Source organism: Oncorhynchus mykiss, chromosome 6 (genome assembly GCF_013265735.2).
Source record: "Oncorhynchus mykiss isolate Arlee chromosome 6, USDA_OmykA_1.1, whole genome shotgun sequence".
Lineage (NCBI taxonomy): Eukaryota > Metazoa > Chordata > Actinopteri > Salmoniformes > Salmonidae > Oncorhynchus > Oncorhynchus mykiss.
In genome coordinates this window covers 7,243,504-7,269,586 of record NC_048570.1, presented here as the reverse complement: position 1 = coordinate 7,269,586, position 26,083 = coordinate 7,243,504, and the positions used below count along the sequence as shown (strand labels likewise).

General features: G+C 42.3%; 1 non-coding gene across 1 annotated transcript; it reads right to left on the bottom strand.

Moving 5' to 3' along the window:
- Positions 1 to 1,260: 1,260 nt before the first annotated feature.
- LOC110525200 lies at positions 1,261 to 2,328 on the bottom strand. The gene is made up of 2 exons (XR_005052007.1): positions 1,708 to 2,328; positions 1,261 to 1,554 (listed from the first exon to the last, which is right to left on the bottom strand). It is a non-coding gene; the product is annotated as an uncharacterized LOC110525200 (transcript).
- Between the last annotated feature and the right edge of the window lie 23,755 nt (positions 2,329 to 26,083).

Sequence of the window (26,083 nt, the reverse complement as noted above, 5' to 3'; positions counted from 1 at the left end):
CGTTCATCCTAGGTCTCTCATTGTCTTAATCTAAATTACAGATATCCTGTAGTCCACTCGTTGTCCCCTTGTGCCATAGTTTGTACTTCTCAATTGTCAGTAGAAACCACATTTGTTTAAGCAAGTCAGCCATATCAGCTATGTTTTTTAAAAAGGATTCTCTCCATGGTGCTGAAAAGAAAGCTCTGCTGTTGGGACAGCTTTATGTCGACCCTAACAGTTTGTGGGCACCGTTTGTTAAAGTTATAGTGCAATTAATGTATTGTTTAGTGTTGTGTTGTGTAGTGGCTTTGCTGGTATTCATCTAAAACATTTTGGGGGAGTTTTCCCCACCAAGATGTACATGCTGCAATCACCACTGGGTGGGTGAATTATAACACACCAACCCTGTTACCTATAGATAGACAGTCTAGACATGTTTAAACTATTTACATGTGTTTGGTAAGCTTGCATTCCATTCCCCCTGTCACATGGGGATCTATGGTTGATTCTAGATGAAATAGTCAACTCTGTTACAGTCAACCCTGTCACTTTATTTGGCACTTAATAGGCACTTACTATAGTATGTATTTGTTACTTTGAGATGGAAAACATGTTTTATATTAAGTTGAACATGTGCTCTTTATGACAGAATGTTAGAATTAGGTGAAATATAAAGTTACACTCCCCAAAAGGTGCTCAATTGGTGGAATGACCCGAGTACTGAACTGGAGGTGGGAGAGCTAACGATGCTTCTACTGTTGCTCTCTCCTCAGATTCTTAGAGAAGCTATTTCAATCTGATATTTCTCCTATGGTCTAAAATAGATGTGTATAGAGGACTCCTCTCTAATATAACATGTCACACATTGTATCAAACTGATGGAATGTTAGGTGTCTCATTGAAAGTCTAACATCTACCATGACTACTGGATGTTTCAATTCTAATAAATAACAAAACAATCCACACCGTAACAACAATATTGCTTTTTTAATAAATGCTTTTATTAAAGAATAAAACTTTGCAAACAAAAAGGACATCATCAAACATCACTGGCCTGACTTGAGCAGCTCTGCCCGGGGATGGAGCCAGCAACTTAGCTGCTACCGGTCCGGTCCAGGCTACCTGCAGACCTCCTCCCAGACCTCCTTTTCAGAACCTCCCCTTAACAGGAGAGGTGGTGGAAATGATCAGAGTTGCATTCAACTTGAATAAAGATGAGAAACTCTGGTCTGTGGAGCCACTGGTCTGAGGGGAGGACTTCTGTTGAAACCATTTCCATTTTTGGGATATTTTCTAGGACTGTAGAGGTGGTAAGCAGAGATGAATTTAACTAGGATACAGATGAGAGTCTCTGTTCTTGGGAGGAGGGTCACTGACCTTCGATGGTTTGTTGCCTGATAAAGAGGATACTTGCTGGCTTGAGGAGACTATAATGTTTTGAGGAGGACATGTGGCTCGATGACTTAAAGAGGAGGAGGAATTATTGGGCGACACTTTTAATTACCAACGTAACCTCAGTGGAACTGTGGCTTCATCGAGTTCCAGCTCTAGGCAGACAGCACGTCAGGAAGGCTGTAAGACATCACAGAGACAGGTAAGTATCTATATATTTACATGTGTGATGCATGTACACTAAACCCTCACAGTTGGATAATGTCACTTTTTAAAGTGATGACATGTATATTAACAGTGTAAAACATGAATAGATGTTTAAACATTCTTTACCTCATCCTAATTTTCTTCCAGATGCTTGGCTTTTTCTTTGTCTTGGATATTCGCTCTGATGTTTCAACCTCTTCTGGAGCGTCTAGCTGCTGGCAGTCTGGCCCCCCCTTCTCCTCTTTTTTCTTTACCTCTAAAATCTTCTCTCTCTCTCTGATTAAAGCTAAATGGCCTTCAATGGCTCTCTTTCTCTGCTCCTCTCTCTCTTCCTCTCTCTGCCTCTCCTCCTCTCTTAGTCTCAACATTTCTTTCTGTCTAGCAATTTCAATCTCTCGTTTTTTATCCTGCTCCTCTTGTTGTCTTGCCCTCTCCTGTTTTCTTTCCATCTCCAGCCGTCTTTCCTCCTTCTCCCTCCTGATTTGTTGTCCTCTTTCTATGTGTTCTCGCTCCCCCTTCAACACTTCTAACCTCCTCTCTTTACGCCTATTGAAGACTTCCCGTGCTTTTGCTTTAACATTAACTACTACATGTTTCTTCATGCTTACTTCCTTTCCTCTCTCTTCTCTTTCCCTGTACTCTTCCTCTGCTTCCTTAATCACTTCCTGCTTTTCTTCCATCTCTCTCTCCTGTTCTATCTCCAGTTCATTCTGTCCCTCAATTTCCCCCCCAAAAAATGTCTGCCCCTCCTTTCTGCTTCCTGCTTCCTCCCTTTCTCTCATAATCATCTTTTCTTTCTCCATCTCTTTCTGTTGCTGATCTTTTAATTCCATCTCTCTCTGATTGTCATTGTCTTTCTCCCTTTCTTTCTCCTTCTCCTTTTGTTTCTGTCTCTCCTCTTGTTGTTGTCGTCTGTGTATCTCTTCTATCTCTCTCTGTCTCTTGTTCTCCCCCTCTCTTCCCTCCTTCTCCATGTCAATTTGCTTCTGTTTCCATATATTTTCTTCTTCTTGATCTCTCTCAAACATTATCTTTCTCTCCTCTTGTTGTTGTCGTCTTTCTTTCTCTCCCATCTCTCTCTGTCTCTCTTTCTCTTCGATCGCTCTCTGTCTCTCTTCTTCTCTTTCTTCCTCTTCCATCTCTATTTGCTTCTGTTTACATCTTTCTTCTTCATACTCTCTTTCAATCTCTCTCTGTCTCTCTTCTTCTCGTTCTTCCTCTTCCATCTCTATTTGCTTCTGTTCAAATAGTTCTTCTTCATTCTCTCTTTCAATCTCTCTCTGTCTCTCTTCTTCTCTTTCGATATGTTTCTGTTCCATTATGTCTCTTTTCCATTATCTTTCTTTTGATCTCTCTCTGTCTCTTCTCCCTCTCTCGTTCTTCCTCTTCCATCTCTATTTGCTTCTGTTTACATCTTTCTTCTTCGTGCTCTCTTTCAATCTCTCTCTGTCTCTCTTCTCTTTCTTTCTCTTCCATCTCTATTTGCTTCTGTTTACATCTTTCTTCTTCAATCTCTCTTTCAATCTCTCTCTGTCTCTCTTCTTCTCTTTCCATAATTTTCTGTCTCTTCTCCATTCTCCTTCTTTTGATCTCTCTCTGTCTCTCTTTCTCCCTTTCTCGTTCTTCCTCTTCCATCTCTATTTGCTTCTGTTTACATCTTTCTTCTTCAATCTCTCTTTCAATCTCTCTCTGTCTCTCTTCTTCTCTTTCCATAATTTTCTGTCTCTTCTCCATTCTCTTCCTTTTTATCTGTCTCTGTCTCTCTTTCTCCCTCTCTCTTTCTTCATCTTCCATCTCTTTGTGCTTCTGTTTGCGTCTCTCCTCTTCTTCTTCTCTCTCCATCTCCTTCTTCTCATCTTCTTCTTGTCTCTGTTTTGGTATTTTCTCCATTCTCTTTCTTTCTACCTCTTTCTGTTTGTTGTGCTCACCCTCCATCTTCTCCTCCATGTCCATTTGGTTCTGTTTCCATTTATATTTGTCTGTTTCCATATTTTCTAATTCTATCTGCTGTTCCTTGATTTTCTTGAAGACTTCCTCCAATTCAGACGTCTTTTTGTCATTGATGAGGGCTGTCTCCATCTCCATCTCTCTCTCCACTCTATTTTTCATTTCCTCTTCACTTCGTCTCCAATCATTTTCTCTCTCTCTGTCTCTATCAAATGTTCTCTCTGGTTCAGTCTCGTCTTTCAATCTAATCTCTTCTTTCATTCTCACAACCTCTCTGTCTAACACTAGTACATTTTGGTTAACCTGTTTCACTCTCTCATTCTGTCTTCTAAACGCTTCTTTCGCTCTTTCAAATTTGATTTTGTATTGAATCTCTTTTGTTGTCATATCTTCTTTCAGTCTCTCAACCTCTCTCTCTAACTCTTTTACCTTTTCGTTAACCAGTTTGACTTTCTCATTCTCTGCAATACGCATGTCTCTTTCTCTTTCAAATATGATTTCCTTCTCAATCTCTTTCAATCTCTCAATCTCTCGTTCTAACGCTTTTATCGTTTCTTCTGCCTGTTCCACTTTCTTCTTCATTTCTTGTCTTTCCAATTCTGCTTTTCTCTTCCTTTCCATCTCCCTTTCTCTCTCTCTTTCCCTCTCTCTTCCTGTTTCAATAGGTTTGTTGTTCCAGGCCAGTCTTGGTCGCTGATCCTCCATGACTTTCTGCCATAGCCTCAATCTCTCAATCTCTTGCTTCATTTTAAAAGGTAAAATTAGTGATAATCTATTACCAAGACATACTTTCAAAGGATTTGCAGAGAACGATACACAGAAATACAACCTAGAGCTAGGTAATTGAATCAAACACTGGACAACATCAATAGCAGGGTCATGTTGATCAATTCATCTGGACAAGTCATTGTCAATTAATGTATTATCATGGTTTGAAAAAATTATGAGACATTTTATGGAATCAATTATGTCCAAATGTGTACAAATACAAACACACAACCTTCTTGCCCATTCAGTTAGGGGTTTGAGAAATTCCTGTTACAATTTGTGTGATGTTACAACAATGTTGCCTCTGATGTTTATGCTTGTAGAAATTACTCCTACAAATGATGTTTCACTAATGCAACTATTTACAACCTGCACAGATACAGTCAACAACAACAACAGTAATGACGTTAATAAGGAAGTGGATATTCAACCGGCAGAAGAAAGGCATAGGGGTTGAGATAAATGAAGGTTAGGTTCAGGACCTAGGGTTGGGTTAAGGTAAAGGTTAGGTATAGTTTCAGTGAGGTTAAGGTAAGGGTTAAAGGAAAGGAATAAAAGTTAACATTAGGTTAGCGTACCGCTGTCTGCCACTATTCATTTTCAGCTGGGTAAATATACACTGCCTTTTAATAATAACAATGACATGTCTTACGTGGGCCAGTTGTAGGTCCACCATCAGTAAATCCAGCAGTTGTTTTAGTCTGTGGATCTCCTGCAGTTTTCTCTGGTGCTCCATTGCTTCTGTGGCTCTCTCTGCTTCCCTCTGTCTCTCTGCTTCCCTCTGTCTCTCTGCTTCTCTCTGTCTCTCTGCCTCCCTCTGTCTCTCTGCTTCCTTCTGTCTCTCTGCCTCCCTCTGTCTCTCTGCTTCTCTCTGTCTCTCTGCTTCTCTCTGTCTCTCTGCTTCTCTCTGTCTCTCTGCATCTCTCTGTCTTTCTGAATCTCTCTGGCTCTCTGCCTCCCTCTGGCTCTCTGACTCCCTCTGACTCTCTGCCTCCCTCTGGCTCTCTGCCTCCCTCAGTCTCAGGATCTCAGCCTTCCACTCTTTCATGATACCCCTTTCTACTCTTCTTCTCCTCCTTTCATCTTTTAAAAGGGCTCGGAGATGGTCTGTCTCAGACTGTAATTGTTCAATGATCTTGTCCTTCTCCGTTTCACCATTCCTCTTCTTCTTTTCCTCCTCCCAGAGGCACACTTGAAGTCTGCCCATCTCCTTCTTCTGATTTCGGATCGTTCGATCCTTCCCCATCAACTCAAGCATGTGGGCTTCCTTCTCTGTACAGGTCTTCTTCTCTTCTCTCGGGAAGTAAACCTCCATCTCTGCCTGCTTGTAGCTGGGAGCAAAGGAATGTCAACACATTATTTAGGAAGTGAACTCAGACAATTTACTACAATATTAAAATAATAATTTAACTTCTGCTCAATTAATAATACTTTAATACTTTAATAATAATCAATTAATACTTTAGTAACACAAATCACACAACTGTGACTTACAGTACGTGAATGTGATGAGTTGACTGTCCATGATGGCCAGAGGTGGGTAATGTGTCACTCTGGTCCAGGGCGTTACGTACAGCTTGCAGACACTGAGCCTTCCTTCAGCAAGCCGCACATAATGCCCTGGACCAGAGCTAGGTTATGTGATGAATGACTTACAGACTGTTCCACATGATAGGAGGGGGTAAGAAGACAGTCCCAGTAGGAGACGGAGATCGTCCAGAAGAAGAAGAGGTGTCCATCTCGTCAGAGACTTCAGGAAAGGTCTACACGTTTTATTTCTGGAAAATAAAGAGATGCCTTCGTTCAGCAACAATGTGTGTTTCTATGTTTCTGTCACTAGATGGTGCCATTGTACACAACATTTACTCACCAGGTCAGTGAATTCAGAAACAGTCTTCAGAGTTGAGTCCTCAAGCTCTAGCCTACAACCCATCATGCATCAGCACAACTAATATAATAATATCTCATCACAGTACACCTGGATTGTGTTCACAAAGTGTTTCAGGGTAGGAGTGCTGATCTAGGATCAGGTCGCCTCCTGTCCATCAAAACGTATTCAGTTTAATTTAAAAGACCAAACTGATTATTGATCAGCACTCCTTCTATGAGACTTTGTGAATATGAGCCTATGTGAAAGAACCTTTCTGGCATATGCTGGCTAGACAGTACACAGACAATTCAGATAGTCCGACAGACAGACAGAAGAGTAGATACAGATGGAGTGATTGATAGCAACAGAAATAACGAAGCGGATGGTTAATGTATTGTAAACTTTTGTAAATATTTGACTCACCTCAAATCACACGTGTCAAACCTCAGTTTTAGTGTTGAACCGAATAATATCCTCGGCATTAACTTTCTCTGGTCTGGAGCTGTATTGTTGCGTCATTTGGAACGCTTGAGCGTCATAATCCGTTCACCGCGCCTGCTTGATTGACAGCTAGGGGTTCTCCTGCGCATCAGTGTCCAAAAGTCGATAATGTTTAGCTACTCATAATTGATAAAGTCATTTATAACTATTTTCACTTGACTTTTATTTCGTGTATTTTTGCCTAAGGTTGTTTTGAATTCTATGTTGTGTGATTTGTCTTTGTATGGGCCTAAAGTTCAATGAAATACAAACAGCAACCATAGCCTACAAACATTTCCCACACAAACACAAATGTGGGTGTTTAGTGAGAACACAAAATAATAACATTACAGCCATAACTGTACAAACAAACATACAATCACAACTCTCTCCCCACTATTTATTGTTTCTGCAGTGAGGATTCACCCCCTTTAGATAATGATGTTGTAATTTATCTACAGAAAAACGTTGTTCTGATCTCAACAAGCAGTAGTAGCAGTTTGCAAATCATAGAGCCAGATGAATGGCTCTTTCACCGATGCAATTCGGTTCCCGAGGTTCAACAAAAAGATCCGTTCAAAAAGAGCCGTTCGTTCGTGAACGACACATCACCACACTGTAGTTCTCCACCATTTCGTATCGTGAGCTGGAGGAGCGTTCGTCCAACTTCTCATCCAAGTAAATGGCAGCGGCGCATCATCCATCCGCTGAAATCCCAAGGGACTGGGAGGATAGTTCACGATGCAACAAGCGTTTGGGGAGGACATTCATTGTAACGCAATGACTGTTTTTAAATTCTTGAGGGACTCTTGCTCCAGGGGAAATCTCAGCAGTGATGTCTCTGCTGTGCGTCAGAGGTGGGATCTTTTCCTTCTTCACTATGCTTATTATACTGTACATATCGGTCACATTAATGACATTGCACTCAGGAAAGTTGTCTGTAGGCTATTGGGGAGATGCGCATAGCCCGTTGAGTTGTCACGTTCCAGTCCAAACATGACCTGGGATGTGAGAAGGGAGCTATTCTATAACACATGTAGATGACATGTTGTCTTTATATGTAGATTATATTTTGGTTTTATATTTCATATTTGATTGATGATTAGGCCTATGACTTTTGGCAACCTTGCACCATATTGTCCTCTCGCTATATCTTAAACTTTATGCCCTTGTGCAGATCTTCTCTCTAAACAATAGTCATGATAGTTTGAATGAGTTGGGTAAACTACACTGTTGTTAGCTTCTCAGTCTGTACTGTACTGTCCCTGGAAGACTCTCCACATAGTTCACCTAGATCCAGTCCACTTTGTACCACTGGTCAACTAATCATCCAAACCTCTGATTAGTGAATCAGGTGTGCTGGTGGTGGAATACATGATATGAGCTGGTTAGGGGGAGGACAGGTTTGAGAAGGGAAAGACTAAATGGACTTTTCTGACCAACATCCCATTGACAGCCCATCTGGCCAAAACTTAAAACGGACTCTAACCTTAACCCTAACATGAACCCTAACATGAACCCTGACATGAACCCTAACATTAACTCTAACATTAACCAAACCCTTAAGCCTTAAAGGTAGTCTCATCAGTCATCAGACTGTAGTTTCTCCCTGTGTGTCCAGTAAACCTCCTCTCATCATGGGTGTGATTCAGACTGTAGTTTCTCCCTGTGTGTCCAGTAAACCTCCTCTCATCATGGGTGTGATTCAGCCTGTTGTTTCTCCCTGTGTGTCCAGTAAACCTCCTCTCATCATGGGTGTGATTCAGACTGTAGTTTCTCCCTGTGTGTCCAGTAAACCTCCTCTCATCATGGGTGGGATTCAGACTGTAGTTTCTCCCTGTGTGTCCAGTAAACCTCCTCTCATCGTGGGTGGGATTCAGACTGTAGTTTCTCTCTGTATGTCCAGTAAACCTCCTCTCATCATGGGTGGGATTCAGACTGTAGTTCCTCCCTGTGTGTCCAGTAAACCTCTCATCATGGGTGGGATTCAGACTGTAGTTTCTCCCTGTATGTCCAGTAAACCTCCTCTCATCATGGGTGTGATTCAACCTGAAGCTGGAGAGGCCAGTAGCAACCAGCCCGACCACTTTATTACTAGTTGGGGATGGATAGTATCTCTAGAGGTACAGTAGGGCATTTCCATGTGAAAGGATTGTCTATTAGGTATTTGTTGTGAAATGGTTAGATATTACTTGTTAGATATTACTGCACTGTCAGAACTAGAAGCACAAGCATTTCGCTACAGTCACAATAACATCTACTAACCATGTGTTGTGACGAGTAAAATTAGATTTGATTTGAGCACCAATTATAATGTTCATAGGAGCATGTGTAATTGGGTGTGAAATGAAATCTAAGAGTGTATATTTTTGGTAAATGTAATTCTAGATACATTTTTCAACCAGTGAAGGCTTTGATTTCTGGGTAAAGAGATGGAAAAGGGATCTTAGAAAAGATTAGCAGAAAAAGTCTTAAGAGGTCCAATATCAGAACTACATAAAAACAGAATCATGTTGACATAAAGACCCCTGACTACTAATATCAACACTTACATTTGGGTTTGGAGAAATCGTTTTGGTAATATTGTCTTGTGCCTTGTAATTCCGTTACCAAAACCCCACATAACTTTTATTTTCACATTTGTCTTTGTGAGGAGGGGGGATAATGAAAGTTCACAGAAGTAACAAGTAGTGGTGAAGCTAACAATTAGTTCTAGTGATTTTTCTGATGTGTATTTTGTTTGTGAATTATTAAGTGATTACAACTCATAATTCCGTTGCCAAATTGGTCGCTGCATCAAAACCAAGTATCCATTACAACTCTATTGTTGCATTACATCTCCACATTTCATATTCCAGTATCAAAAAAAATAAAAGGTCTGAGGATAAAATACTATCACCACACATCTACAGATTCACATTATATATAACTCACTGTACTATCAGTGTCAATTTGGAAAAAGCTATACATTACTGGAGACCTGTGCTAAACGGTGCTACAACCATTATATTATAAACCACTAACATGTAAGCTATCAGACTGAGATAAACTAGTGTAACAGTACTCGTCTTGCGTTGTGTACAATCAGTCATCGACACGGAACTCCAACATGTAGCACCAGTCATGTAGCTTTATTCTGATAAGAACGACACAAAATTGCACGTCATGCAATGCACGTCTCACCATCCAACTCTGCACTCACGCACGCTGGTTTGGTGCTTGTTCACTGGGACGATTCTAACTGGAACATCCCCCCTCGTAAGCAAGCTATGCAAACCAGCCAATAAGATGCCATGTTGAGTAGGTGAAGGCAAAACAAACTCAAACCAAAAACCCATTGGCTTAACAATAAAGTGGCAAGTGGAATCACCAATATAACCCTGTTACACTCCCCCCTACTGAATTCCACTTGCCAAGAAAAATAACAAAATACAAAACGGCACTGTGCAAACATACCAGATACAGAGACACTCAACAGAATACAGAATAATCCAGAGAAAAAAAATATATATACTACCTAATAGAGAAAACTAAAAGGTAAAGCTGTGTATATCAAGGATGCAGACCCTGCTTTAAATCAGTCACTAAATATTCCAGTCATTAGACTATTCTCCTTGAGAATTAGAGTGAAAAGCAGTTGATCAAACCCCTTAGCCCTCATAGGTAAACATGCCTGTCACATGTTAAGTACACTCAGTGACTTTAAAACATCCAAGTAATAAAATAAACCACCATAAGAGACTATCATATCCGTCACATTACCATCCTGCAACCTCTAATCATGGTCACAATGATGTAAAAGCAAAACAAATAAAAGATGTCAATACCATTGACCCTCTATTCACATATTTAACCTTCAAGAGCTAACTTTCTGCTGATTCATAATCTCAATCAGTCTTGACACTGGTTTAACTAGCCTTCCTGCCCTTGACCTAATATGACCCCGACTACCTTCAACTGCATAAGGGGTAACAGTGTTGTGTACTGTTGCAATAGTGTGTCCGTCAACACAATCAGTACGTAACTGATCAGGTAAGGAATGGTCCGTGTTTGGTAGGTCAGTACGGATATCGTAAGCAGACTGGTCAATTAGCTCACTCACTACACTGTTACAGTCTCGGTCAGATTCTTGAAGACTCTCTGATCGAGGCAGACCTTCCAGCTGCAGTATATCATCCACGGAATCCAAAGGTGAAATATCCTGAGCATCCAAGGATCGCACATCACCCTCCAGGCTTGTGTCACCTGTTCCTTCAGAAGACAACTCTGACACCCACACTCTGGTTCTGTACTCAGCACCATCATCCACTGCAGTGTCCATGGCAGCTGAGACCACAAGGCTGTCATTCATGTCCTCAGACATGTCTGTTCTCTCCTCAACAGCAGCATGGGGAAGAGGAAGAAAGTTGACTGGCATTATCAGGTTGCGATGTACCGTCTTCTCCCGTCCAGTGGAGCTGTTCTGAATCTTAAAAGTGTGACTGACAGCATTCAATCCAGTGACAAGGTAGACAGTATCCTCCCAACGGTCAGCGAGCTTCCGCTTTCCCCGCTCCCCCTTGTTAGCCAGCAATACTCGATCCCCAATCTCCACTGGTGCTCCTCTGACTCTTCTGTCATAAAGGTCAGCATGCCTCTTCAACTGCTTCGCTGCAGATGCCTGTGCTGCATTCATGGCTTCTTTCAGATCTCTCCTCAAAGACTGAACAAACTGGTCATAGTCGACAACTTCTGGGTTCTCTATGACAGAGCCAAAGACTATGTCAACAGGCAGTCTTGGCGTCCTCCCAAACATTAGCAGGAAAGGGGCAAAGCCTGTGGTCTCGTGGATTGTACAATTGTATGCAAACGTAAGGGACTTCAGCGCCTGAGGCCATCTGTGCTTTGCTCTCGTTGGCAGGGCCCGGATCATATTTCCCAAAGTCCTATTCATCCTTTCGCAGGACCCGTTCCCCATCGGATGGTATGGCGTGGTGTGAGACTTCTGAACGCCTGCAACACTCAACAGTTCGGCTATTAAAGCGCTCTCAAAGTTGGCTCCCTGGTCTGAGTGTATACGGCGAGGCATCCCGTAGACACAGAAATAGTTGTTCCACAACTGATGAGCTACTGACTTAGCAGACTGGTTCGGACACAAGAAGGCATGAGCCAATTTGGTAAAGTGGTCAGTAACAACGAGCACATCCAAGGATTTGTTTGAAGAATCTTCTGCAGACCAGAAGTCTATGCACACTAGTTCAAGAGGCTCAGTTGTTATTATGCTCTCAAGAGGAGCTCTTGCTTCCGGATCAGGAGTCTTGCTCACCACGCATCTCCTGCAGCACTTCACATAAGCTTTTACCTCCCTCTCCAGGCCATGCCAGAAGAACCTCTGTCTTGTCAGGTAGACTGTTCTCTGTTGGCCCTGGTGGCCAGCTTCATCATGGACACCCTTCAACACCATTGCTTTCATGGAGGCTGGAACCACATACAGATACATTTTCCTCTTTGTAACCACATTCTTCGAAACACGATACAGTACACCCATCTTCATGGTCAACTTGTCCCAACTTCTGAGAAGACACAAAACCTCAACACTCTCATGGGCACGCTCTCTCCGGGATGGTCTTCTCCCCCTCTCCACAAAGAAGATGACTTTGCTGATCACGTTGTCATCACGCTGCTTACTCATCAGTAAGTCGTGTGGCAGAACCTCGACATCGGTCTGCTCTGATGGCATAACAGCCTGTGGGAGCTGTGGCAACAGCAGTGCATGTGAGCCCACTTCACCCACCCAGCACCTGTGTGAATGAAGAACAGCTGCAACTTCATGTCTTGATAAAGCACCAGATGGGGAGTCAACAGTAGCCTGACAGCTAATGACCACTTCGTTGGAGTCAGAGGCTTTATCAAAGGGGTGGCTGGACCAGCGAAACACATCTTGCACTCTGTCTGTGCGCACAGCGTCGGCTTCAGCTAGTAAGGTCTCGTACGGAACCCTTGTCAGGCGATGGAGTGCACTGGGTCGTACGAAGGGCTCTCTGCTCAAAGCATCTGCAACAACATTTATTTTTCCAGGGATGTACTTGATGTCAAACTCGTACGGTGCCAGCTTGGCGACCCATCTCTGTTCACAAGCATCAAGCTTTGCTTTGGTCAGAATGTATGTCAAGGGATTATTATCCGTCCATACCGTGAACTGCTGTCCCCGTAGCCAGTGGTGGAACTTGTCACAGATAGCCCATTTCATGGCAAAGAACTCGAGCCTGTGCGCAGGATACCTCGACTGTGCATAACTGAGGGACTTGCTCGCGAAGGCTATAGGTCTCGCTGTAGTTCCCGGTTCCTGCACCTGAGATAGCACAGCACCTAAGCCATTACTGGATGCATCCACCGAGAGTAGAAAGGGTTTTTCGAAGTTGGGGTGGGCCAACAAAACCTGGTCCAGTAAGGCTTGCTTTAGCTGGAATAAGGCCTGTCTGCATTCTGTTGTCCAGTCGGCAGCCGTCAACTTCCTGACAGGTGAGCTTCGCTTCTTTTTCCAGCGTGGAGCCTTGTGTCCAGTAGTCAATCCAAAAGAGAGGCTTTGCAATGGTCGAGCAACCTTCAATGAACTGTTGATAATACACCACCATCCCAAGGAATGACCTCAATTTCTTCTGAGATGGAATGTCAGTGCCATCTTTCATCAGATCGGCTTCTGTTACTCCTGTAATGGCCCTCACCTTCTCAGGGTCTGTAGCTACACCATCCGCACTAATGATATGCCCCAGAAACTTCACAGACCTCTGCAGAAAGTTACATTTTTTTGGCGCCAACTTCAGGTTGTGAGCCTTGAGACGCTCAAAAACCATTTCCAGGCGCTGTATAGCCAGATCTTCAGTGGGCGCATAGACCAAGACATCGTCAAGGTAACACAGCAGGCTAAGAAAGTTCTGATCCCCAAAGATGTTTAGCATCATCCTCATAAAGGTTGCCGGACTATTACATAACCCCTGTGGCATTCGATTGTATTCGTACAATCCAAATGGCGACGTAAAAGCTGTGAATCTCCGGTCATCCTCATGCACTTCCACATTGTAGTAGCCAGAGGTAAGGTCCATTGTCGAGAAAAAGGCATTTCCACCTAACGCAGCCAGCGCGTCAGCCTGGTGAGGGAGTGGGTGGGCGTCTTTGATGGTGCGAGCATTGAGCAAACGAAAATCAGTACAGAGTCTCAGGTCTCCAGACTTCTTCCATACAAGGACAAGGGGAGAGGCGAACTCACTACTAGACTTCCTTATGATATCACGTTCTTCCATCTCATTCAATGCTTGTTTGAGCTTCTCATAATTATTTGGTGAAAGGCGTCGGTAGGGCATCCGAAAGGGTTTCTCATCACTCAGTTGAATGCGGTGAAGACATCCGGAAGCTTTTCCACAATCCAACTTGTGCCTGGAAAAAATAGACTGGTACTCAGCTATGAGCTGGATGAGTTTCTTCTTACCAGCAGGAGACGCTTGACAGGAGGAGACATCAATATCAGTCAAACCTAAGTCACGTAAGACCTCAGGATCGCTTGAACTGTCCGGTCCGTCAGTATCGTGAAGTTGGCTGGAACCGTCCGTCAGTGTCAAGTCATCTTGGCAGTCAGTGAGTATATCAGCCGTTCTCTGCACTTGCTGCTGGAAAGCTGCTGATGAATCATCCTTCACACACGAACAGTCAAAGTCCTCTAGAGCCATGCAAGGAGAGACATCGGCTAGAGTGGTGTTTCGTCTCAATGTCACTGTCTTCTGAGAAGGGTTAATCACTCTAACAGGGAGCCACCCATCCCCCCGCAATAGAGCTACTGTCCTCCCTACGAGTATTGACCTTGGTGTTGACCTTGAACTGCTGGGCTCAATGACAACAGCACTGCCAGCTGATAGATTCTGAGTGTTTCGTAGTCTGCCCCAGACTAAGTGCTCCTGCATAGGCTCTAGAGTCACAGCCCCTTTTAGTCTCACAGTTCCAACTTTGTCAGGTACTTCACTGTCTCTCCATCTCTCCACATTAGCCATCATATCGATTAGCTTGCTCTCCTCACCCCCGTCACACACAGGAGTATAAACCCTCTTCCAGAGATCTCCATCCGTCTTCAGGTGGCGAATCAAGTGCTTTAGGAGATTGCTGCCCAAGATGAGGTCATCACTCTGGCCTTCCACCACCAGTGTAGGCACAGCAACTCTACATCCGTACACCTCCATCTCCAGCTCACATACTCCCAAAGGCCTCGTCTTCAACCCACCACAACCAACCAAGACTACCTCTGTAGGACTCAATGATGGACTTTTCAACACTCCTGCATGCAACAGTTCAGGTAAGACCCTAGAGCTCAAGGTACAAGCCATGGATCCACTGTCAAGCATAGCTCTCACTTCTACTTCTCCTCCTATTAACACCTTGGCATAGAATAAATCATCATACGGGGTAAGTCTCTGTGTGTTCTGCATTATGATACTCTTCTCAGTTTCCATTTCGTCACAAACACTTTTATATACAGACTCCAAATCAACAGCTCTCACTGATGGGGACTCTACAAAAGGCCCAACACTCTCCCCTTCTACATGCAGGCCTACTAGTTTTCCGGAAGCTGAGCAGTGATTACTGTAGGGACTCCACCAGCTGTGCTCAGAGCTGCGGCCTTGGGGCACTGAGAGCGTGCGTGGCCAGCTACATGACAAAGAAAGCAGAGGTGATTGGCCCTGCAGTGAAAGTAAGTATCATGTCCGGCATCCCCACACACGTTACATGGCCCATTAGACTTCACTTTGCTCCTATTCCCTTTTTGGAACTTATGGTCAGACTGTTGTGGCCTCTGCTCCAGCACACGCTCCAGCATGGCAAGGATACGTTCCATCGGCTCAGCTGAGCCCTGAATAGTCTGGGCTGGGTAAGGCAACGTATTGGGTACTTCCATGTGGGTTCTCACAGCAGGCATGGTGATCGGCATGACAGCACCAACTTCCTGCTTCATTGTTGCGATGGCTGGGGTCAACTTAGGTAAGTGAGAGTACCTCCGCTCCCTCCTGTATTCATCCAGCCTCTCATGAACATCTGCAGCAGTCCACTGCTGTAATGGCTTGCACTTAAAGATAAGCGACAGTTCAGCATTAGGGCAATGTCTGATAAACATGACTGTGAGCTCACGAGATGGGTCTTCAACACTTTTTCCCTGTCTCTTTAGACAATCTTCAGCAACCTCCATAGCCCTGTTCAGTCTGAGCCAATATTCAAATGGTTGTTCATCAGTCAGAGGTAATGTGGCATAAAAGTCAGCAAGGGGCATGCTTGAAAAAACAGTGTCACTAAAATGTTGTTTCAGTATGTCAAAGATGGGACTCGGGCCTTTAGATAAATCAATGGAGGGATTGCTGCGTATGCCAACTTTAACAACATCGCGGGCCCTTCCCATTAGCCTGCCCATAACCTCAACTGCTTGGTCCATCACAGACACGCCCCTCTTACGCATGTAAACCCTTACCATATCCTCCCACTCATGCACTGTGCACTTTTCAGAGCCATCCCCCCGAAAGTACACCGGTTCCCTGATATCAGACTTCAATACCAGGTTCAGGCCTGACACATCCATACCCCTCGAGCTGCATACACTCCCCATAACATTGTCCCCAACATGCCCAACAATTGCCTTTGACTCCAAACAGGAGGCAATGTTCTCCCCAATGGAATGACCAATCTGCTGTACTATGTCTGCTATCAAATCCATGGAGACCTCCCCACTCCCTGTATTTGGCAAAACTCTTTCATACACATCCTTGGGCGTGTCCATGGGTAACCTATCATCAAAACCCTCCAGTTTGGGCATAGGTGTAGAAGTAACTGGAATTTTGGCTGAACCCCTACCAACAGATGGTGACATATTAAATGACAGGAAACCCCTACCTCTCCCAACACTTTCCATTTTAACAATGGGAAATCAACACCCTAATAAAAATGTAAATAGCAAAACATGTATATATATATATATATATATATATATTTTAAACCTCACGTCAAAATCTAACCTATATCTAGTACACTGGTAAAACTCACCCTACTTATATCAGATATACATTAGAATTGCAATTAAACAAGTAACACAAAAGTTCATCAATTTCGATAATAAAACGTTCTAGTGGCGCCCTCTTGTGGCGAAATGCGATATCGCCATAAACTGCACCAGCAACGTCTTATCTGATTCTTCAACAGCAACCACGGCGAAGTTCTGAGATGGAAATCCAGCGAAGGATGATCCGATCCAGAAGAACGGTAACGGCACCACTGTAACAGTACTCGTCTTGCGTTGTGTACAATCAGTCATCGACACGGAACTCCAACATGTAGCACCAGTCATGTAGCTTTATTCTGATAAGAACGACACAAAATTGCACGTCATGCAATGCACGTCTCACCATCCAACTCTGCACTCACGCACGCTGGTTTGGTGCTTGTTCACTGGGACGATTCTAACTGGAACATCCCCCCTCGTAAGCAAGCTATGCAAACCAGCCAATAAGATGCCATGTTGAGTAGGTGAAGGCAAAACAAACTCAAACCAAAAACCCATTGGCTTAACAATAAAGTGGCAAGTGGAATCACCAATATAACCCTGTTACACTAGCCTAGAGCTAGCTAGTGCTTAGCCAAGCTAAATTTGGTTAGCATCAAGCTAGCAAACTGTTAAATGCTATTTTTGTAGAAATATTAACACATTTTATCGAGACATCACATATTTACATATATTATCTGAACTAAAGTCTTTGATAGAAAATAAAACAAATAGGACTTTTGCACATTACGCAACTTGATTAATAGGGTAAAATGATGAGACGGAGAAACGTTATTAGTTTTCAGTAGTAGGAATTCTCCAAGATTGAAGAAGAAACCTCTAAGACCTCACGATCTCACTAACACTGCCCATTGACATCACAGCTCCCCCTAGCAGCAGTAATCATATACATTACTTTAAATGAAAATACCTGGGAGGCCTAGAAAATGATACAAGGGATGGATCCATCAGATAACAAATGAAGTAAAACATAAAGAATATGACCATACAAATTTGTGTGTTGCACATATACACATGGCATATGCTTGGGTGTCACCTTGACATCTCTGATCTGATGCCTCAGTGGTGGAAAAAGTACTCAATAGTCATACTTTAGTAAATGTAAAGATACCTTAATAGAAAATGACAAGTAAAAGTGAGTCACCCAGTGAAATACTACTTGTGTAAAAGTCTAAAAGTATTTGGTTTTAAATGTACTTAAGTATCAAAAGTAAAAGTACAAGTGTAAACCATTTCAAATCCTTATATTAAGCAAACCAGATGGTACAATTTTATTTTCTTTTTAAAATATATTTGCGGATAGCCAGGGGAACACTCCAACACTCAGATATAATTTACAAACAAAGCTTCTATGTTTAGTGAGTCTGCCAGATCAGAGGCAGTAGGGATGACCAGGGATGTTCTCTGTTTAGTGAGTCCTCCAGATCAGAGGCAGTAGGGGTGACCAGGGATGTTCTCTGTTTAGTGAGTCCTCCAGATCAGAGGCAGTAGGGGTAACCAGGGATGTTCTCTGTTTAGTGAGTCCTCCAGATCAGAGGCAGTAGGGGTGACCAGGGATGTTCTCTGTTTAGTGAGTCCACCAGATCAGAGGCAGTAGGGGTGACCAGGGATGTTCTCTGTTTAGTGAGTCCACCAGATCAGAGGCAGTAGGGGTGACCAGGGATGTTCTCTGTTTAGTGAGTCCTCCAGATCAGAGGCAGTAGGGATGACCAGGGATGTTCTCTGTTTAGTGAGTCCTCCAGATCAGAGGCAGTAGGGGTGACCAGGGATGTTCTCTGTTTAGTGAGTCCTCCAGATCAGAGGCAGTAGGGATGACCAGGGATGTTCTCTGTTTAGTGAGTCCTCCAGATCAGAGGCAGTAGGGATGACCAGGGATGTTCTCTGTTTAATGAGTCCTCCAGATCAGAGGCAGTAGGGGTGACTAGGGATGTTCTCTTGATAATTGTGTAAATTGGACCATTTTCCTGTCAAAATGTAACAAGTACTTTTTGATGTCAGGGAAAATGTGTGGAGTAAAAAGTACATTATTTTCTTTAGGAATGTAGTGAAGTAAAAGTAAAAGTTGGCAACAATATAACTAGTAAAATACAGTACAGATACAAAAACGACTTAAGAAGTACTTTAAAGTAGTTTTACTTAAGTACTTTACACCACTGGCTATCTTCAATAAATGAATGCTAGAACATTGGTAGCCAGGATTAGCTGTTTGTATCTAGTCTCTTAATAATTGCATAACGGTGCAAGTTAGACACATGTTGTCTTTTGTTTACATGTGAGCATGTCTTTTTCTGTCAATGTTGAGTGATCACACATGCCTCAGCACACATAGGAGGTTACTTTGCCTGCTTGTAAATGTGGGCTAAAAGTGGGGATGTTTCATATGATTTCAGATCATCTTAACTCCCCACCACCAATGAACCATTTAATTTATTACAGAAAACCACTGAACCACCACTGCAATATAGACCTACACTAAGAACAAGGTGCTTTCTACAACCTAAAAGGATTATTCCTCTGTCCCCATAGGAGAACCCTTTTGGGTTCCAGGTAGAACCCCTTCTGTGCCGAGGTAGAACACTTTTGGGCTCCATTCCACAGAGGGTTCTACCTGGAACCAAAAAGGATTTTCCTTCGGTAACAGCCAAGAACCCTGTTGGAACCCCTTTTTAGAAGAGTGTCCTCAACAAGTTCAACCTGTTAAGTTTACACCATTTCATTCTGTCCTCAAACTGCTGATTGGTATTCAAGATAACATGCAACATAGCACCACCACCGTTGAAGGTTTTCATCAACCTCTTAAATAGCAGTGTTCCAAGATCCTCCACCAGGGGTGACTGTAGTATCCTCAAACGGACAGAAAGGAGACACTAGAGGGCCCCCACACTCATTTTAGATCCCAAGGGGTCTTTATTTTCATACTGGATGCTCTCACCCTCATCACTATCTCCTTTGTCATCTTCCATTCATGGCATTTCAACATTAAAACAGAGGGGCACATCACACTCATGTCTTTTTTTGGAACTCAAACCACACACACACACACACACACACACAATTATAGCATCTTGTTTACATTTCTCACATTGTAGGCGCCCAGCTGAGGCCCTGGATGGACCATATTGCAATGAGATGGGCACAGGGGTATGTACAGTTGATGTCGGGAGTTTACATACACCTTAGCCAAATACATTTAAACAGAGTTTTTCACAATTCCTGACATTTAATCCAAGTAAAGATTCCCTGTCTTAGGTCAGTTAGGATCACCACTTTCTTTTAAGATTGTGAATTGTCAGAATAATAGGACAGATAATTATTTATTTCAGCTTTTATTTATTTCATTACATTACATTACTAGTAGGTCATAAGTTTAAATACTCTCAATTAGTATTTGGTAGCATTCCCTTTAAATTGTTTAACTTGTGTCAAACGTTTCAGGTAGCCTTCCATAAGCTTCCCACAATAAATTTGGTAAATTTTAGAACAATTTTTGTTTCATCAGACCAGAGGACATTTCTCCAAAAAGTATGATCTTTGTCCACATGTGTAGTTGCAAACCGTAGTCTGGCTTTTCTATGGCGGTTTTGGAGCAGTGGCTTCTTCCTTGCTGAGGGCCTTTCAGGTTATGTCGACTCGTTTTACTGTGGATAAAGATATTTTTGTACCTGTTTCCTCCAGCTACGTCACAAGGTCCTTTGCTGTTGTTCTGGGATTGATTTGCACTTTTTGTTTTGCACCAAAGTACGTTCACCTCTAGGAGACAGAACACGTCTCCTTCCTGAGCGGTATGACGGCTGCGTGGTCCCATGGTGTTTATACTTGCGTACTATTGTTTGTACAGATGAATGTGGTACCTTCAGGCGTTTGGAACTTGCTCCCAAGGATGAACCAGACTTGTGGAGGTCTACAATTTTTTTTCCTGAGGTCTTGGCTGATTTCTTTCGATTTTCCCATGATGTCAAGCAAAGAGGCACTGAGTTTTAAGGTAGGCCTTGAAATACATCCACAGGTACACCTCCAATTGCCTCAAATTATGTCAATTAGCCTATCAGAAGCTTCTAAAGCCATGACATAATTTTCTGGAATTTTCCAAGCTGTTTAAATGCACATTAAACTTAGTTTATGTAAACTTCTGACCCACTGAAATTGTGATACAGTTAATCATAAGTGAAATAATCTGTCGGCACATTTTTTGGGAAAAAATAACTTTAGATGTCCTAAACATCTTGCCAAAACTATAGTTTGTTAACAAGAAATTTGTGGAGTGGTTGAAAAATTAGTTTTAACGACCTAAGTGTATTTAAACTTCCGACTTCAATTGTATGTACAGTCCTTTCTAGTGGGGCGACAAATGAGTTGAACAGGAGAAGAGGATGAGGTTGGTGGTGGAGGAAGAGCAGTGGGGGTGGTGGGTAGAACAGCTGCAGTGACGTTGATTGGTTGATCTGGCTCATCACTTGTTGACTAAAAGAAAGAAAGATTTAGACATTTGTTGGACATTGCCATAGTTCAACAGCTGAAAAGCCTTCATTAACATACTCCCAGAGATAGAAAGACATCCAGTATTCACTGAATGAAGGAGCCTATTTACAATTTCATTCATCAATTAAATAAATGATACTATAGTACATTCAATGACGTTATTATTGTAGACTATAGGCTACTCCTGTATCTACCTTCTACAATACCGTCATCATTGAATGAAGCAGCATACCTATCCACATTTATTATGGTAGGTGTGGTGATTGCTGGGATGGTAGATGTAATGATTGTAGGGATGGTAGGTGTAATGATGGTAGGTGTGATAGGTGTGGTGATGGTAGGTGTGGTGATGGAGGATGTGATGATGGTAGGTGTGGTAGGTGGGTGATTGCAGGTGTGGTGATGGTAGGTGTGGTGAAGGTTTGTATGACGGTGGTGGTAGTTATCGTAGGTGTGGTGATAGTAGGTGTGTGGATGGTAGGTATGGTGATAGTAGGTGAGATGGTAGGTGAGATGGTAGGTGTAATGGTAAGTGGAGTGGTTGTAGGTGTGGTGATGGTAGGTGTGGTGATGTTAGGTGTGATGATGGTAGGTGTGGTGACGGTAGGTGTTGTGATGGTAGGTGTGGTTACGGTGGGTGTGGTTATGGCAGATGTGATGATGGTAGGTGTGGTGACGGTAGGTGTTGTGATGGTAGGTGTGGTTATGGTAGATGTGATGATGGTAGGTGTGGTGATGGTCGGTGTGGTGATGTTAGGTGTGGTGACGGTAGGTATGGTAGGTGTGGTGATGGTAAGTGAAGTGATGGTAGGTGTGGTTATGGTAGATGTGATGATGGTAGGTGTGGTGACGGTAGATGTGATGATGGTAGGTGTGGTGAAGTAATTATGGCATGGTTTTTGTGGTGATGGTAGGTGTGGTAGGTGTGGTGATGGTATGTATGATGGTAGGTGTAGTGATTGTAGGTGTGATAGGTGTGGTGATGGTAGGTGTATGGATGGTAGGTATGGTGGGTGTGGTGATGGTAGGTGTATTGGTAAGTATGGTGATGGTAGGTGTGATAGTTGTGGTAGGTAGGTAGGTTTGGTGGGTAGGTAGGTAGGTTTGGTGGGTGTGGTGATGGTACATGAGGTAGCTGTGGTTATGGTAGGTGTGGTGATGATAGGTGTGGTGATGGTAGGTGTGATAGGTGTGGTGATGGATGGTTTGGTGAAGGTAGGTATGGTAGGTGTGTTAGGTTTTGTGATGTAGGTGTGAGAGAAGTGGTGATGGTAGGTAAGTTTGGTAGGTTTGGTGATGATAGATATGGTAGGTATGGTGATTATAGGTGTGGTAGTTTGGGTAGGTAGTTGTGGTAGGTTTGGTAGGTGTGGTAAGTTTGATGATAGTAGATGTGATAGTTGTGGTGTTGGTGGATTGTAGGTGTGTTGATGGTGGGTAGGATAGTTGTGGTAGGTCGATGTGGTAGTTGTGGTAGGTAGGTTTGGTGGTTGTGTTTGGTAGGTGGGGTAGTTGTGGTACATATGTGTGGTGGTTGTGCTAGGTAGGTTTGGTGATGGTAGGTTTTGTAGTTGTGGTGATGATAGGTGTGGTAGGTGTATTAGTTTTGGTAGGTTGGTGTGGTGGTTGTGGTACATAGGCATGGTAGTTGTGGTAGTTGGGATAAGTAGGTGTGGTAGTTGTGATAGCTAGTTGTGGTAGGTAGTTGTGGTGATTAGGCTTGGGCAGTATCCAGATTTTCATATTGTCATACCATCCTTCTCTCATACCGGGGTTTACAGTATTACCGGCATAGCACATGAGTGGGTGCTAAAAACACAAGAAAAACCTATTGCCCTCTATTACCGGAATGCTAACAAATTAGCACAAACTGATAGCAAATTCACATAGACGCTGTTAGCTAAATGCTAACAACTGAAAACAAACACACTAATTGCAAAGCAGTGGAGGCTGCTGAGGGGAAGACAACTCATAATAATGTCTGGAATGAAGTCAACTGAGTGGTATCAAACACATGGAAACCACATCTTTAATGTGGTTGATACCACTCCATTGACTCCATTCCAACCATTATTATGAGCCGTCGTCTCCTCAGCAGCTTCCACTGTTGCAAAGAAAGGCAGATCCAGCTCATAAAGTGATGTAAGGGATAATCAACGAGGGACTATGAGTTCTATGGTAAATAATGAACACTGTGGAACTGACCTTCCATGGACTTGCATTATTTTCCAGAGAACCATAAAGCCCTGAGTTGATTATCCCTTTTATACCATGGCTATAATTTAACACATTTGCCGGTAGAAATGTGTTCAACATCCATTGAAGTAGCTAGCAAGTTTACTAGATAGCTACAGTAGTTGCCTTGGTAACAAACAGACATACTTGCTAGTTTAGATAACCAAACCATCAGTCCTAGCTTGCTATTATGAAAACCTAATTCAACAACACCAATAATGTTTTCAATTTGACTTCATTTGTAATGTCCAAAAGTCCAAACGTAATTACCGTGGATTGGAGGGAAGAGGTCCATGAACCAATATCAGTTTGTTGTTTTCATAAAAGTGGAAGCTACTGAAGTTTTAGGGAAGCATTTTTCAGGTAAAGTCCATTCAAATTCATTAAAACTCTCTAAAAATGTAAAAAGTAAAAAAAATAGCAAAAGTAGTTGACGTTTATTAGTGGGATGAGGTTCCTGAACCAATGACAGTTGTTTGTATTCATTAAAGTAATATGGGGTGGAATCTATTGACGTTTTAAGGAAGTATCTTTAATGTAAAGTCAATTTAAGTTGGTAGAATATCACCAAAGAAGAAATACAAAAGTAATTGCTATTGATTGGAGGGATGAGGTCCCTGTATTCATGAAAGTTATATGGAGGGGAAGATATTGATGTTTTTTTTAAGTACTTTTATGTAAAGTGATTTATTTTACATTTTGTAGATTTTAGAGAAGTAAAAGAAAATGTAACTAATTGCATTTGAGAAAAGAGGTCTCTTATCAGTGTCAAATTTGTTTGAGATCTCTATGTCATGTCATTGAGAAGGTATTGATATTTTCCATTTACAGGCAATTGTATGTGATGCAGTTTTAAGACGGTTCCTTAACCCTCTGAGCAGAGGATGGCACATTTTTAGCTACATTTCACCTCCAAAAAGTGATTATGACACCGAATGGTAAAAACAAGGGGTTTAACTTATTCACTATCATCAGCTGATTTAGAATATTATATTAATATATTTTTTATTTATTTAACTAGTTCAGTCAGTTAAGAACAAATTCTTATTTACAACAACTACCTAGGAACAGTAGGTTAACCGCCTTATCCAGTTGTCTTGAAAGCAGCATAAATCCAGAGAATGACAGACTTTGATGCCAAACCGCCGCTACACCTTCCTATTCAAGTGAGCACAGCAAGGTGAGTCCAAAAATGTATTGAATGCTGCTCTATAACTGATGTATTATGCCAGGGAGAGTTTTTCCTAGCCACCGTGCTTCTACACCTGCATTGCTTGCTGTTTGGGGTTTTAGGCTGGGTTTCTGTACAGCACTTTGAGATATCAGCTGATGTACGAAGGGCTATATAAATACATTTGATTTGATTTGGATTTATACTGTAGATAAGAAAGTAATACTAAGTGTATGTTGTGTAGTAAGCTGTTAGGAGCCCATGTGCCTCACCCTAATAATTTTGTCCCTTTCCCCTCTCATAACTTAGCCTACTGCTCTGACTTGATGGTGCACATGTAGACTATAGCCTGTTTTAGAGAAATGTAATCATTGAATATTGTACGAGCTTTCATTGTCTGCTTATATGCAGTTATGACTTGGTGTACAGGGAGAATACTGTAAGAATGGCCCATGTTCAAAATTCTGTCGCTGTACATTTCAAAAGTGCTGAACAAATGGTTATATTGACAACATCCATCCTAGCTCTCTCATTGTCTTAATCTAAATTACAGATATCCTGTAGTCCACTCGTTGTCCCCTTATGCCATAGTTTGTACATCTCAATTATCAGCAGAATCCACATTTGTTTAAGCAAGTCAGCCATATCAGCTATGGTTTTAAAAAATGATTCTCTCCATGGTGCTGAAAAGAAAGCTCTGCTGTTGGGACAGCTTTATGTCGACCCTAACAGTTTGTGGGCACCGTTTGTTAAAGTTATAGTGCAATTAATGTATTGTTTAGTGTTGTGTTGTGTAGTGGCTTTGCTGGAATTCATCTAAAACATTTTGGGGGAGTTTTCCCCACCAAGATGTACATGCTGCAATCACCACTGGGTGGGTGAATTACAACACATCAACCCTGTTACCTATAGATAGACAGTCTAGACATGTTTAAACTATTTACATGTGTTTGGTAAGCTTGCATTCCATTCCCCCTGTCACATGGGGATCTATGGTTGATTCTAGATGAAATAGTCAACTCTGTTACAGTCAACCCTGTCACTTTATTTGGCACTTAATAGGCACTTACTATAGTATGTATTTGTTACTTTGAGATGGAAAACATGTTTTATATTAAGTTGAACATGTGCTCTTTATGACAGAATGTTAGAATTAGGTGAAATATAAAGTTACACCCCCCAAAAGGTACTCAATTGGTGGAATGACCCGAGTACTGAACTGGAGGTGGGAGAGCTAACGATGCTTCTACTGTTGCTCTCTCCTCAGACTCTTAGAGAAGCTATTTCAATCTGATATTTCTCCTATGGTCTAAAATAGATGTGTATAGAGGACTCCCCTCTAATATAACATGTCACACATTGTATCAAACTGATGGAATGTTAGGTGTCTCATTGAAAGTCTAACATCTACCATGACTACTGGATGTTTCAATTCTAATAAATAACAAAACAATCCACACCGTAACAACAATATTGCTTTTTT